Source organism: Balaenoptera ricei, chromosome 2, assembly GCF_028023285.1.
Source record: "Balaenoptera ricei isolate mBalRic1 chromosome 2, mBalRic1.hap2, whole genome shotgun sequence".
Taxonomy (NCBI): domain Eukaryota; kingdom Metazoa; phylum Chordata; class Mammalia; order Artiodactyla; family Balaenopteridae; genus Balaenoptera; species Balaenoptera ricei.
Genome location: NC_082640.1, coordinates 163,457,427 through 163,471,571, shown reverse-complemented (window position 1 = coordinate 163,471,571; position 14,145 = coordinate 163,457,427). Strand labels below are relative to the sequence as shown.

General features: G+C 49.2%; 1 protein-coding gene across 7 annotated transcripts in view; it reads right to left on the bottom strand.

The window, feature by feature from the left end:
• NRXN3 (neurexin 3) overlaps positions 1–11,674 on the bottom strand; it is a 1,690,724-nt gene extending 1,679,050 nt beyond the window's left edge. For all 7 annotated transcript variants that reach the window (XM_059914768.1, XM_059914763.1, XM_059914764.1 and 4 more), the window contains exon 1: positions 11,392–11,674. The gene's annotated coding sequence lies outside the window, so the exon portion shown is untranslated. The remainder of the gene's footprint in view (positions 1–11,391) is intronic.
• Positions 11,675–14,145: the final 2,471 nt, after the last annotated feature.

The window sequence follows — 14,145 nt, the reverse complement described above, 5'->3', positions numbered from 1 at the left end:
TTTGCATAGTGCTTAGCATCTAAGAGTTCCATACGTGGCCAGGATTATCAGCATTTTCCTAACTTCTCTGTTTTTCTTCACCCCCACCTCATCCTTCAGCTCTCTCTCTGCACAAACATCATTTTTTCCAACCCACCTCCCCACTCTGAGATGGGATGTTAGAGAGGGTAGGAGAGTCAGACAGACCTCAGTTTTAGGTCCAGCCTGGACACCTCTCCGTGGCTCAGTTTCCTCATCTGTAACAAGGGAACAATAATAACGTACCTCCCTCCCTCCAAGACTCATTGTGAGGATTAAGTGTGGTGATACACATGAAACCCTTACAATAGGGTCTACATACAGTGAGAACTTAATAATTTTAGCTATCATTTTCCCCCTTGATCCCATCTTTCTAAATTAGGTCTCCATAATTCTCAGAGCATTCATCATAATTTATAATTACATATTTCTTCATGTTATTTAATATTTGCCCCTCCACCCAAGTTTAAATTCCGTGAGGGATAAACCAAGTATCTCTCTTGATTGTGGCCTGTGTATTCCCAGCACCTGGTACAGTGCCTGGATATAGTAGGTGTTTAATAAATATCTGTTGGATGAATAAATGAACAGAATATTAACGTTGGCATGGAAGATCACCAAGATCCCTTCTAGCTCTGAGAGTCTCTGACTATTCTCTATTTTTTGACAGCTTTGGAAGAAAAGTTTAAAATGAGCCCCAGAGAAGCTGTTCACCGATCCCGGGGGAAGACTCAGGATGGTTGCTGCTGACAGACTCCCGAACACTCAAGTTGGGCAGAGATTTACTCTGATTTTTTTAAAACCTGAGAAGGAAGGCTGCCAAGTTTCCAGATTGGGATCATCTTCTCCTCCCTCAGGGCTGCCTGCACACGGGACACTAAACAAGGCTCTGTGGTGAGTAGCAGGGATCCAGGCTAGGGGGGCAGGCCTTCCTGTGTTAGCAATGGACAGTCAGCCCTGAGCAAAGATGACCAAACCTCGTGGATCAACAGGTGACCACAGCAGTCCCTGTCCTCACCTTTTCATCCCTCCAAGCAGAGAAGACTTCACATGTATGTGCATGAAACAAAGGGGGCTCTGGGGCTGGCCCTGGATATCATGACCTCACCCAGTCACAGAAAGTGCTTGCTTTTAATGCAGATTCCTGGGCCATCCTAGAACTTCTAAATCAGATCTGCAGTGGGGCCTGAGGATATGCATTTTGTAAAAGCTCCCCAGATGTCTTGATGCATACCAAAGTCTGAAAGCTACTATTCTAATGAGAAGAAAATTGACCAATATAAGCATTGCCCCACTGGATACTGGGTATGTGTAACCAATTAATTCTGCACTTCTAACTCTGGAAACAGAAACTGGCCTAGCCTGCGAACACCTGCTTTGCAGCAGAGGCTATTCTGAACCACCAGTTTACAAGTCTGATGGATCACCTGGGAAGCTTTAAATATACTGATCCTGGAGTCTTACCCCTAAAGATTGATTTGATTGGTATGAGTTGCAGCATAGGTTTGGGATTTTAACATGGTGATTCTAATATGCAGCAAAGTCTAAGAACTACTACTCAAACTTACTCTTCCCACCCAGCTCACTAATGCAGGCTCCAACACCACAAGCACCCAGAACAGCCTTCATGCAACCAGAGGCTTGGCCTGAGCTGTCATGGGCTGAGAAAGGAAGGGACAGTAAGGTTCACATTGCAAGACTCTGGGATTTCTGGGGCTCAGGATCCGGTCCGAGAATCCACCCTAAAAGCCCCACGTCTTTATCTCCCAGAAGTTATAGGTGACTTGCTGAGCAGGCATCCGTGTCCTCAGTGTGTATGAGACAACAGAACACGACTGTAAAGAGGTCCCAAAGTCCTCTTTACCAAAGTTTTATTCCAGCTCCGCCATTTACCAACTCTGCAACCTCAGCAAGTTAGTTAACCTCTTCAAGCCCCACTTCCCTCATCTTTAAAATGGGAATAACATTACTTAACACGTACTCACTGCATCCTCACAACTGTATATGCAAAGCACTTAACATAGTTGTTGGCACATAGCAAAAGCTCAATCCATCTTAGCCAGTGATAAAATAACAAATCATTCTCTGTTGCTTCATTCTTTTCTTTTTTGCCTTTAGAGGGGCTTGGACCCTTGGTGGCTATTCTGCTGACCTCAGATACTTTCTACTCTTCCAGGGCCCCCTTTTCTTGCCAAGCTTGTCCAGCTCTTTGCTCTTGAGTTTGCTACTTAACTTCTCTGAGCTTCAGTTTCCTCATCTCCAAAGTCGGGGTATAAAAAAAGTACTACCCCTGTGTTTATTTTAAAAACCAATGAGCTAACCTATGTAGAGTGCCAAGCAAAAGGCCTGGCACAGGGTCACTCAAAAAAAAAAAAAAAACAAATTTGCTGGAGAAGGTGAAGAATGATTGTTTCTCCTCCCTTGAATTGAGGTTCAGCAAAGAGCCATCTCCATCTGCTCTGTCAGCCAAAGGGTAGAAAAGATGCCTCCTGAAGGCTCATGGGGAGCTGAAAATTCCAAATTTCGAGCCAGGGGAGGAGGCAACCTTGCCTCCCCTCCACCCCTCCTGGGGTGATGCTGAAGAATGCTGACCCCAGCTTGGGCCCCTCTCACCAGCTCCCCATCCGCCTCACTCCATTTAGCTCTGGCAATCCAATTCCCTTTCTTCCACCCGGAAATCGATGTTTAATTAACACATTATTGAAAAAATAAACACAGTCTTCAATGGGGCTGCAATGAAGCTAATGCAGCTCAGCTTGGGGGCCACAGACCATCCCCTCAGTGAGAAAAATGCTCTCCTCCTGTTCTCTGCTTCTCAAGCAAGAAAAAATTCCCCTTTCTCCCTGGAGTCCTCCAGCAGGGGAATCCCAGCTTCTCCCACTGTGTGTCCTCCCTCCAGTCTCTAGGCAGGGAGATCACCCATCCCTTCTTACCCTTGACCCTATGACATTGACACAGGGGGAAGGAAGAGGGATTAGGTGTCAGTGCACGTATCACTGCTCCATGGGGGAAAGAGGTACCTGCAAGGCGTGGATGGGCCCATCTCCCCATTCCCTCCAAACCAGAACGAGCACTCATCCAGCTGAGAGGTCAGCAGCCGTCTTCCCCTGGCTGGAGGAGGGAAGGAGGCCCAGGGGTGGCTGAGCAAGATGATGAGCCCCAGACGTCCTCTCCAGCCTTCACACTCAGGAGCTGATCTGAAGACCTCCACCTGGGGAGTTTCCTCCTCCGGCTCCCATTTTAGATGTTTCAACTCCCACCCCCTCTTCTCCAGGGTTCAGCATAGCGGGCAGTGCAAGGACTCAGAAACAGCATGAATTCTGGAGTCAGACCCAAGCTTGGGTCCAAAGTCTGCTACTTCTCACTGTGTGATCCCAGACAAGTTAGTTAACCCTTCCGGCCAACGGTTTCCTCATCAGACAAATGAGGACACTGCCCATTACAGGAAATACACCAGAACACCACTCTCTGCTAAGAGCAGGTGCTAGATGACTGTCCATTCGCCAGAATCTCCACTGAGGGCCAGCCCCTGTTGCAATAGCCACAGGGAGTGTGGGCCCATCAGGGATCAGGGCCACAGAGCAAAGCAGAGACGGGTTGCAGGTTCTCTGCCTTCTGCCCACCCACCACCATCCCAAACAACCTAAGCTCCCTCCCCTGACAAGGTGCTTGAAGCAGCAAGAAAGTAACTGAGTCACCATGGGAACCAGAGTCTCTAAAGTACCATCAAAAAGACCACGAGCAGCGCCACTGCTGGGCCAGCGGCTTCCTCTCCCTAAGCCTAACATGCCACTGACTCGCAGCAGCACCGTCTGCAGGTCCCAGGGTTGTGAGCAGCCAGCCCAGCAAGCGGGTCAGCTCTCAGAGTCAAGTTCCCAGACGTGGGGACCAGAGGACAGGCCCACGGAGGTGCTGTGACACAGTGTGACTATCAGAGCGTTGGAGCCAGGCCACTGGCTTTGAATGTGACCTCATCACTTCCTACCTGCGTGACCTTGCACATGTTATTTAACTTCTTTAGGGCTCAGTTTCTTTATTTGTCATACTGAGATGTTAATAGTACCCACCTCATAGGGTGGTAGGAAGGTTAAGTGGGACAATGCGTGTCAAGTGCTTAGCATAGTATCTGGCTCATAGGACTCAAATGCTGGCTAGCAGAAGTAGTTGTAGTAAGGTAGTTAGGTTAGTAGTCATCATGTTGGTAGCAGGAGTAGTCAGAAGATTAAGGTCTTAATCCTTTAGAAATACGGGACAAGTATCTCTGGGGGAAGTCTCTTCTCCTAGCCACCTTCTTGGCCTAAAATTTGCTTTCCCTATCTGACACGCCTTTCCTCTCTCTAGCCCATGAACAGAAAGTGGGTGATGTCACCTCAAAGAAGGATGACCATATATTTTATCATCCAAACCAGGACATTTCTGAGAGCTAATAATTACACTAGGACAAAGGCCTAAATGGGCCTGTCTCTACAAACCAAGGCATCTGGTCACCCCACCTCAAAGTCACACAGAAAAGGCTTCTCACCCTGTCTCAAGGTCCTGGAAGAAGGTAAGGCTTCCCTGCTTCTCAGAATCCACTTTACTCTGGTCCCCCACTTCCCCTACCTTCCTGGCCCCAGCATAACATACACACACACATGCACATACGCACGCACGCTAGGATGTCTAACCCCTCCCTGAGTCGAGGTCAAGGCCAAACCTAGGGCTGGAGCACAGGGATTAGTAGGGACCCTTCCGCACATTCCATGACCTCAAGCTCTCCAGCCAGCCTCTGGAAACAGAAACGAAACACGCTGAGGCTAGTGTCTGGCTCCACGCAGAGAAGCAAGGGCTAAGCCAGTCTGGGAGAAGCACACAAGCTCCCAGGTCATCAGGATCCAGACACCAGCTGCTTGGACCTCTGAATGGAGCCCCTGCTGTATCTGAGAGTAACCGTGATGGGCAGGGCTACATGGGACTAAGAATCTGGAGCACTCCACTGGGGTCTCTTCCTCCAGCGCGCTCAGGGGATGACCTTGACCGGCACCCAGTGATTCTGATGACCTTGGAGAATAGCCCCCAGTCTCCTTCCAGCTCGGCAGGAATAGTCTGCCCTCATTAAAGGCACACTTACTTCCTCCCACCTCACCAAGACCCCACTGCCCCGCCGACCAAGGAAGAAGGAAAGCTAAGAGGGCACCTCAGGCAGCCTCCAGCACAATCCCATTTGAGAGCGGGCCCACGTCCCACAGGCAGCAAGATGGTATAGAAAGAACACTGCCCAGATAGCCAGAAAACCTGGATTCCAGCTTTGTCTCTGCATCAAACGTGGCATATGAGTTTGGACAAGCCATTTAATCTCTCTTCGCCTCAGTTTTCTCATCTGATTTGAGAGCACTGAATGAGATAATGGCTCATCTCCCTTTTACCTCTAACAGTGTAACATGAGGGTCACGAACTTGGGCTCTGGAATAAGAAAGATCTGAGCTCAAATCCCTGATCTGCCATCTTACTATCTGATTTTATCTAAGTCTCAGTCTCCTCTTCTGTCAAAGGCAGGGAATAATAGCAGAGTCATCCCTCGGTATCCATGGGGTATTGGTTCTAGGATCCCTCGCAGATTCAAAAATCTTCGGGTGCTCAAGTTTCTTATATAAAATGATGCAGCACAGTTGGCCCTCCACATCCGAGGATGCAGAACCCACAGATACAGAGGGCCGACTGTATACTGCATTGAGTTGTTTGGAAAATTAAAAGAGATACTGAATGAAAAAAAAAAAAAAAAAAGAAACTTGGTATATATTAAGTACCTCAGAACGGTAGCTGTATCACTACCATTACTACTACTTGATGATGATGATTAACTAGTATTAGTGGGACCATGAAGGAGGCAGAGTCACTCTGAGCCAGGCATGGAGAAGACCCTTCTATTGAACTCGAAAGTTGCACTTTGCAATTCCTCTAGCAGATCTGGACTTGCAGGCAGGGACAGCCAGAGGCAAAGTTCAGCGTTCGCAGAAGACAGGCTCCAAGGTTAGAACCCCAACACCAAATCCATATGGTTCTTTCTTCCAATCAACAAATATTTGTTGAGCACCTACTACACGCCAGAAAATGTCCTAGGCACTGAGAACACTGCAATGAACAAAAATAGGCAAAGACCCTGACCTCATGGAGCCTGAATTCCAGAGGGAGAGACAGACAAGATTACCTTAACACTTCAGTATGTAATGTAGTGTTAGGTAGTGCGTAGCTGATCAGAACTGAAGGCAGAGACGTGGGCTGAAAGTAGCCGGGGGTCAGGGTGAGGGGGCTACTTTAGAAGGCCACTCAGCACAGGCCTCTCTGGGGAGGTCTCACTCGAGCAGAGGCCTGCAGAGCCCTGCTCGAGCCCAGCACTGCCACCTGTGGCTGGCCCAGTCACCCCTCATCATCTGCAGAGCAGCCAGGGCTGGCCCTCCAGGGTCAGAGCTGCGGAGAGGCTGGTGGTTCCTCCCCCAGCGGGTACGTGCTTGAGGGAAGCAGGGCCTGATGGCAGCAGGGACCGAGGCCTGCGAATTTCTAGGGGGCGAGCTTTGGAAGGGACGTTTCTACTTTTCCAAGTCTCCCATCCACACACGAGGGTCACGTAAGGAGAACACAGCAGGGGGATCCCAAGAGCTTTCTCCTCTCGGTGTTTGGCACAATGATTCGCCCCTGAGGCATCCTACCCCCCAGTTGTCCCCTTTCTCTGGCAATGACGTAACCCTTTCTCCCTGACTCCTCAAGGTCAGCCCCAGGAAGGGAGAGGGACATAAGCTACGTACCACAACCAGCATTTTGCCACAAGGATTTTTTTTTTCCTCTTAGGAAAAATGTTTTCCAGTTTCACATGTAATCGCTAATAAAGAGGGACACACCTTTAACCAAAGGAGAAGGGAAAATGGCGTCTGATAGGTATGACGGCTGGAGCCCCGCAAAGCACCGGGTCTCAGCTGCTATCCCGGCAGAGGGCGACCGCAGCTCCTCAGGGGCCGCAGAGCCTCCCACAAGGCCGGGCCACCGTCCCACGCGCGTGGCCGAGGCCGGGGCGAGCAGGGCCGTCCCCCCACGCTCTGCCCGGGGCGCCCGAGGTGGCCAGGGACGCCCTCAGTCTCGCCCACCTCGTCCCTTCTCCCCCTTCCGTCCGCATCCGCCCACTGGTCCTCCAGCGCACACCCACCCACGGGCTTGCTCCTGGGAGCGGGGCTCCCCCACGAGGCTTGCGGCTGGAGACGAGCGCCTTCTCCCCCCACCGTCTTCTCAGCTACCTTGAAAACTGCGTCGCCCTCTCGCCCCCACCAAACACCGCCGCTCACTGCCTTCCTCCCCCACGAGAGAGGGAAGGGGAGCTTCCCTTCCCTGTCGCCCCCAGAGCTCCCCAGAGCCACGCGCGCGCCCGTGCCCACCGAGCACACTCACGCAGCACAGACGGGCAGGCACCCCCCGCTCGAACCGCACGCACCATGTGGACAATCCACGTTGTCCGACTGGGAGCACACCGGCGTTGGACAAGACGCAAACACCCCTCCAGCCCTCACCCAAAAGGCAACACAAAGGCCACCAAGAATTTTAAGAACAGGCATCATCCGGAGAGCGAGGGCTGGGTAGGACAAAGACATCACGCCAGACTCCCCACGAGCCACGACAACTCTGGGAGATTCTGCAGTGCCCTCTGGCTTGACACAGCCCACTGAGCAGAGCTGTGTGTTGGTGTGTGTGAGAGCACACATATGTGTGTGTGGAGAGAGGGCATCTGTCTCTCTATTGTCCAGGCATCAAATCTCCCCAGAGGTAACCCAGTCCAGACTCTGCTTTCCCCGTGTAACCTTCCTCTGATGTGCCGCAAACATATATTACACGGATGGTTAAATTGGATCATTATCACCGGGTGCTTATTTGGCCAAAAAAAAAAAAAAAAAAAAATCATTAATGTCATCTACCCCCATTCCAACCCCCTTCTTATGAGGTCCCCTCCCCAAAGACTCTCCAACACGCTAATCCCATGAACTGCGACACACCACAGCTTCTGGTAAAGAATAATGGCGAGAAGAAAGAAGAGAGCGGTGTGGGGAGAAGACGTGGGTATCGTTACTGCATTTCCCGTATGAAGACGGGTGGAAAGGAGCCATGGTGGAGGTAGGGGTGGGGACAGCCGTAAAGGGGAGCGAAACCAAACGAAATCAAGCCCTTGATCGCCTGTGTGTGTGTGAGAGAGTGTGTGTGCAAGAGTGTGTGCAAAGTGCGTGCGTGTGTAGATGTGCCGATTTAGCCCTCCTATCAGAAGGCTGCATCCGTGTGGCATGTAGGAAAGGCCATCGCACCACTGTTGTGTTGCAAAAAAAAAAAAAAAAAGAGCCGCAGAGCCATCAGAATCAGAATTTTCTCATCCAGACAGAAAGGACTAAAGGAAAGGGGGAGGGGGTATACGGGGGTAGGGGAGAGCGGTGTGTGCCAATGGAAGCAAGAGAACAGCAGAATTGGGGGAGGATAGAGGGGGAAATTGGTGGTAGGGCGGAAAAAACTACACACACACAGAGACACAAACACACACAATACCCAAACGCCAACCCCACCGCTCCACTGTGCATCCAAGACTGACAACCCGTCCCCCATCTCTCTGCTGCCTCTCTGTGCCCCCAAAGCTGGTGCCGATGGATTTCTGTATCTCAGTTTTGCAGCAGTGGGCTAATTACAACCAAGCCCCCTCACCAAATTAACCCCTCCCCTCCTTCTCCTTCTTTCTCTAAAAGGCCAATTGAAGAATAATGTGTTTTTAGAGATAATGGATTTTTTTTTCCCAAGGAACGAGAGAAAGGGGGATGCAGGACAGAAATTCTGCAAGCCGGTGACTTCCGACCTCACCTCCGCCTCTCCTCATGTCCGCATTTGCTGTAGCATCTCATCTACCATTTTCCAACCATCCCCTTACCCCCCACCACCCAAAAGAAAAGACCTTCCTACCATGCACATCGACAAATACATCAACCGCCACCCAATCTCAGTAGCTGATCTCAAAACCCCAAGCATCAAACCACCTCGATACATCCTTTCCCTTATATAAGCAGCAAATCATCAACATATTCAGTAGAAACGCAGCATTAAAATCAACAAAAAAGGAGGCCAGACCTCCATCAGACCCCTAATAATTAATAATAGGGAGCTACCAGAGAAGCAAAGATGCAGTTGTCTCTCAAAATCTAGAATCCCTTTGATTGCTGGCCCCCTCATCTTAAGAAGTAATTTTTAAAAATTATTATTTCACTAGAAAGGACCGGAAAGCTCCAGAAAAGGGCATTCGCACAGTCCGATTGTTTTAAAAAAATTAACCCAGCCCTGTTGCTCACTTTAATAGCGAACTTCCAGCGTCCAGCCTTTTTCCCCTCTTCCAGAAGGAAGACTGGCTCGCCAGATGAACCCCAGGCTGCAGAAAATGGGCCAAGAGCCCTTACTCTCCACTCCCCAACCAAAAAAAAAAAAAAAAAATTCAAACAATAGGAATGTCTCTGCACAACCAGCATCCGTCTGAAATATCGTTCGCCCCAATATGACTGAGGCAGATTAAGCCAGAAGATTAAAAAAAAAAAAAAAAAATACCAGCCTTGCTGTGTCTCTCTCTTCCCTCCATCCTTCAGCCACGTACCCAGTTGCCCTTAGGTAAACTTGCCCATCATAACCAGCGGGACCATTTTAACTTGAAAGGCGATGCAGAAGCAAGCCCTTGAATGATGAAGGGAGGCTCTACCCAGAATGGCAAATTCATAAAGGCTAGTTCTTCGGGCTCCCCAAACGTAACCTCCAGGTGCCCCCAGATAGACTATCCCAGGTACTAAGTCACCCAGCGCACTGGGAGTTCAAATTTCCATTGGAACCTTCATCACAAAGGCAAACGGTCATCTGACCCCCGAAACGACACGGTCCTCCAGGTGTGACAAGGAGCATCCCTGTCCCTCCAGGGCCATCCACAGGACCCAGAGCAGAGGAGGAATTAAGAATGTTGGGGTGGATTGTGGAGGTAAAAGAAAACTATCTCCCCAAGCGGGAATGACCGGAGGAAGCGGGGAAATGACAGCTCCCCTTTTCCCAGCTCTCCTATCTTGTCCGACTCTGTCTAGCTCCATCCTAGCCTAGCTCTGGATGATCTCTGACCTTTGTATTTAAACAAAAAATTTTTAATAATGATCAGGGAAGAGAAATCCTACTTTACCTAAACCCCAATAATGGTTATCAAAAATAAAATTTTCTCACAGCATGATGATATTTCTACATCCAAATCAAAAGAAGAATGCATTTAATGGAAGAAGGGAGAAATTTATTTTTTTTAACAAGTAATCACAGGGTAAGTCACCTGCAAAGCAGCCGAGCCCATAGGTTGGTATTACGTCACTGGCCTAGGAAGGGATGGGGGGGACAGATTTTTTCCCCTTGTCATCAAGATGATGTTTCTAAAGCAGTTAAGTTTTGTGATTAAAAAAAGAGAGAGGGAAAGAGCTAAAACTCTGGGTACAACACAATGCCTAGAAAAAAATACATCGAACCAGCCTTTAAGGTCACTGAGAGCTTACAAAAACCCACAGTGCTTACACAGAGTGGAAGTTTTCAGGCAAGCCTGCTACTAAATCATTAATATAAACAAATGGAAGGCAGAGGAGGAAGATTCCCTTGTAGCGGATCCAAACAGGAGTGCTCGCACACACGCACACACACACACACACTCCCTTTTCACCTTCTCTGAGTATGCCCACCTCCACAGCAAGATAGCAGGACTCCAGCCTGAATCTTCAGACTCAAGATCCACCTCCTCACACATCTTCCAAAAAAAAAAAAAATCACACTCAAACACACACACACACACACACACACACACCCCTCAATTCCTCAACAGCTAGGGAAATCCCTATCTCAGTTCAATTTTGTCTTCTTGTGATCCTCAGAGCTCCCCTTCTTCTCTTTCTCATGTGAACTATCCCCTTCCCCAGAAAAAAAAGAATAATAATGAGGGGAAAAGTGGTCACAAAATGCAAAAAAAGTATCTGCCCAAAATGAAGTGATAGGTACACATCATTGCAGACTAACAATCCAAGCAAATAGGAGAAAGACTTTAAAAAGGATTAAAAATCTAAAACACTCTGACTTTTTCAACATCTGGAGCAAAAGGACCCAACTTCCAGGAGAAACTGAAGGAGAAGAAAGGCAGTTGAAAAGCCATTCCCATGGTCAGCCAAGGCTCTCCGATCCAGCCTTCAAAAAAAAAAAAATCTAGGTTGGTCGCTCCCAGCTGAAAACTTCTACCCTCTCAGGAGCAACCTCTTCCCAGAACGAACAAGAAGCCCGAGTTGTTTCACATGCCGCCTGCCTTCCTTTCCCCCCACATCTTACCTTTCCAGTTGAACAGAAGATTTGGGGTCTGTTTGTTTGTTTGATGTTTAATCAACTGAGTTTGCTGGGTATGTTTCCTCTTTGGGGAGGTTCAGATGCCGGAATCTTTCTGTCTCCTTTTCTTTTTCTTTCTCTCTGGGAGGGAGTGGCGGGGAAGAAGGGAGGGGGTGTTGGAGGTGCGAAAAGCAGGTCCTTGGTGGCTCGAGATGCTGGCGGCTTCGAGAGGGGAGGACACACTCCTTCTCCCTCTCAGTGAGTTGCACGCAAGAGGAGATGTGTAGGGCTGAGCTCTAAGCCTGAGACTGCCGGAGGAGCCCAGGAATTTCACGCACTCCAGAGCTGGCCCCTCCCTCTCCCACACAGACCCCGGCATTTAAAGAGACAGCCGGGCTGCCTGGCTCAGGGCTTCACCTCCTCCCTGACTGTTTTTCCAACAGCTGAGAAGATAGCATCAGGGAGGGGCACCCTGCAGCCCCCTGCGACTAAGAGGCAGTGTCAGGAGCTCATTTCTCCCCTCATCCCAGCCTAGGAAGGTTCTTCGCTGGAACTGGAGCAGGAATTAAAGACAAAATCCTCATTTACAGCTTCAGTAGACTAAGCCACTTCCTCACTGGGGAAGATGCATGTGTCTCACTGCAGAATGAGGGAGTAGAGAGGACCCTGACCTACCAGTGTGCCTCAGTTTCCCCGAGCAGTCGCTCCTCCTCACAAAATTAGGGCAAGCCCTGTGCATCTGGTGGAGGCCGTAACTAGGACACAAAGCCATTCCTCTGCAAGCCCTCTGAATGCCTGCTTAAGACAAGACATAGTGCGGGGGACTGGGGACACAAATGAAGGTGACAGATGGGGCTTCCCTTCCAAGGCCCCTGGCAGGGAAGGCAGACAGAGGCACAGCCCACCCTATCCTCGGGGGCTGAGAGCTAAAACAGACAGAGGCAGGAAGCAGGCTCTGTGGTGGACCAGGAGCATGGTTCCCTTCTGTGGCTCGCACCCTGAGCTCGGGGCCTAGGCGTTGCCACTGCACACCCAAACCCTTCAAAGTCCATCACCAGTTTTGCCAAAGTAGTCCACGTTTGTGAAAACATTTCCCCAGTCAAGCCTAAACAAGGGATGACTGTCGGTGGCACCAAACACAAGGTTCTGTTCATCGTCAGGCCCTGGTGCCTCACAGTGGGATAAACAGCCCTGCCCCTTTCTTCTCCTGCCTCCCCTTTCTAAGGGCTGCATGGCACATGGTCCTTCCTCCGGCCAGCACCAATGGCAGGACAAGCCGCTAACAGCTGTTGACCGCTCACCACGTGCCCGCACATGGGTCAGGTCATTCAGTCCAGTGAGGTTGCTGCCTGTTGACCACTGAGATCCATTTTACAGTTGAGGAAATCAAAGCTTTATGGAGGGTCCCCTAAGGTCACACAGCAGGAAATAACCAAAATGAAGTTGAACTCATGTGTATCCAACTCCAGAGCCTGCCTGCTCAGCCTCACGTTATATTGCCTCCTTTTCAGGGAGGGTAGTAGTCCTTATATTTCTGCCCTTTACCGGACATTCTTCCAACCATCCTAGCAAACTTGATAGCATGTGTATGCAGCATTATTCTCACAGGAAACCAAACAAGTAGGTCAACTTTCCTGCCCCAAGGAGTCTTCTATGCTTTGGTGGAAGACAGAGGTGTGTTCCTATAAAGCAAGGGAAAAATAACAGTCATGAAAGCAATGTAGAGGAAGCTCTATGGGATTGTCAAGAAGCAGATGATAAAATTTTTTTTGGAGATTTGGGGGTATAAAGGCAAGCTTGGTAGACTAAAGTGGCATTTGGGCTGGACTTAAATGGACACATGCAATTCCAGCATTACCAGTCTGCATTTCCGTCTGTTTTACCTTTCAGATAATAATCTCACTTCCTTATGTTTCTTTGGGTCCCCAGTCTTCAATACCTCAATGGTACCCAGCACATAATCGATTAATTTCATGTATGACACCTCAACTTTCACCAGTTTATGCTAGACCTGAAATGCCGCGTCTCCTGATCTATATCCTCCTTACCTGGCCTTCCTTGAAGTCCATGTACCTTATTTGTTTTCAGAATGTGGAAGGGAATTTCAGAGGACACAGTGCATGGGATTGGGCAAGCTGTCTAGAGCTCCTGTGGGAAGAACAATGTAAAGGATCATCACCATGATCCAGCAGGACATTGGAACTAGCCAGGGCAGCTATAGACTCACCTTTGGAAACAGCAGGAAGAGACCTAAGGGGCCCCTCTGGGGAATATGAGGGTATAAGCCCAAAGGGAGAGTCTGAGGACTCACTGCCCTGCAGATGTCACCTCCCATGGGACTCCTCCAGCAAACACCAGCTTTGGAAGGACATTCCCTCAAGAAGTCCACTGCATGTCTACAGGACGACCTAGGGTTAAAACACGTACCTGGATTCCAATCCCAACTTGACCACCCAAATTTCGTGTGATGTGAATAATTTTTTCCCTCTCCAAGTCTCAGTGTCTTCACCTACAAAATGGAGATAATGCCTGTACTTACTTCATAGGATTGTTTCGAGAATTAAATGATAAAATACATGCAGAACACCTGCCCCACCGAAATGTTTAACAAATGTCCACTACCTTGGCCCAAGGGTCTGCCTTTGCCCCTGCATGGGATTATTAACTTTGGACTGCCCCCTATAGTTAGCATTCCCTTATTTCATCATTTAATTTTTTAATATTTTAGCTTACTATGACATCTTAGGTACTATCATTTAC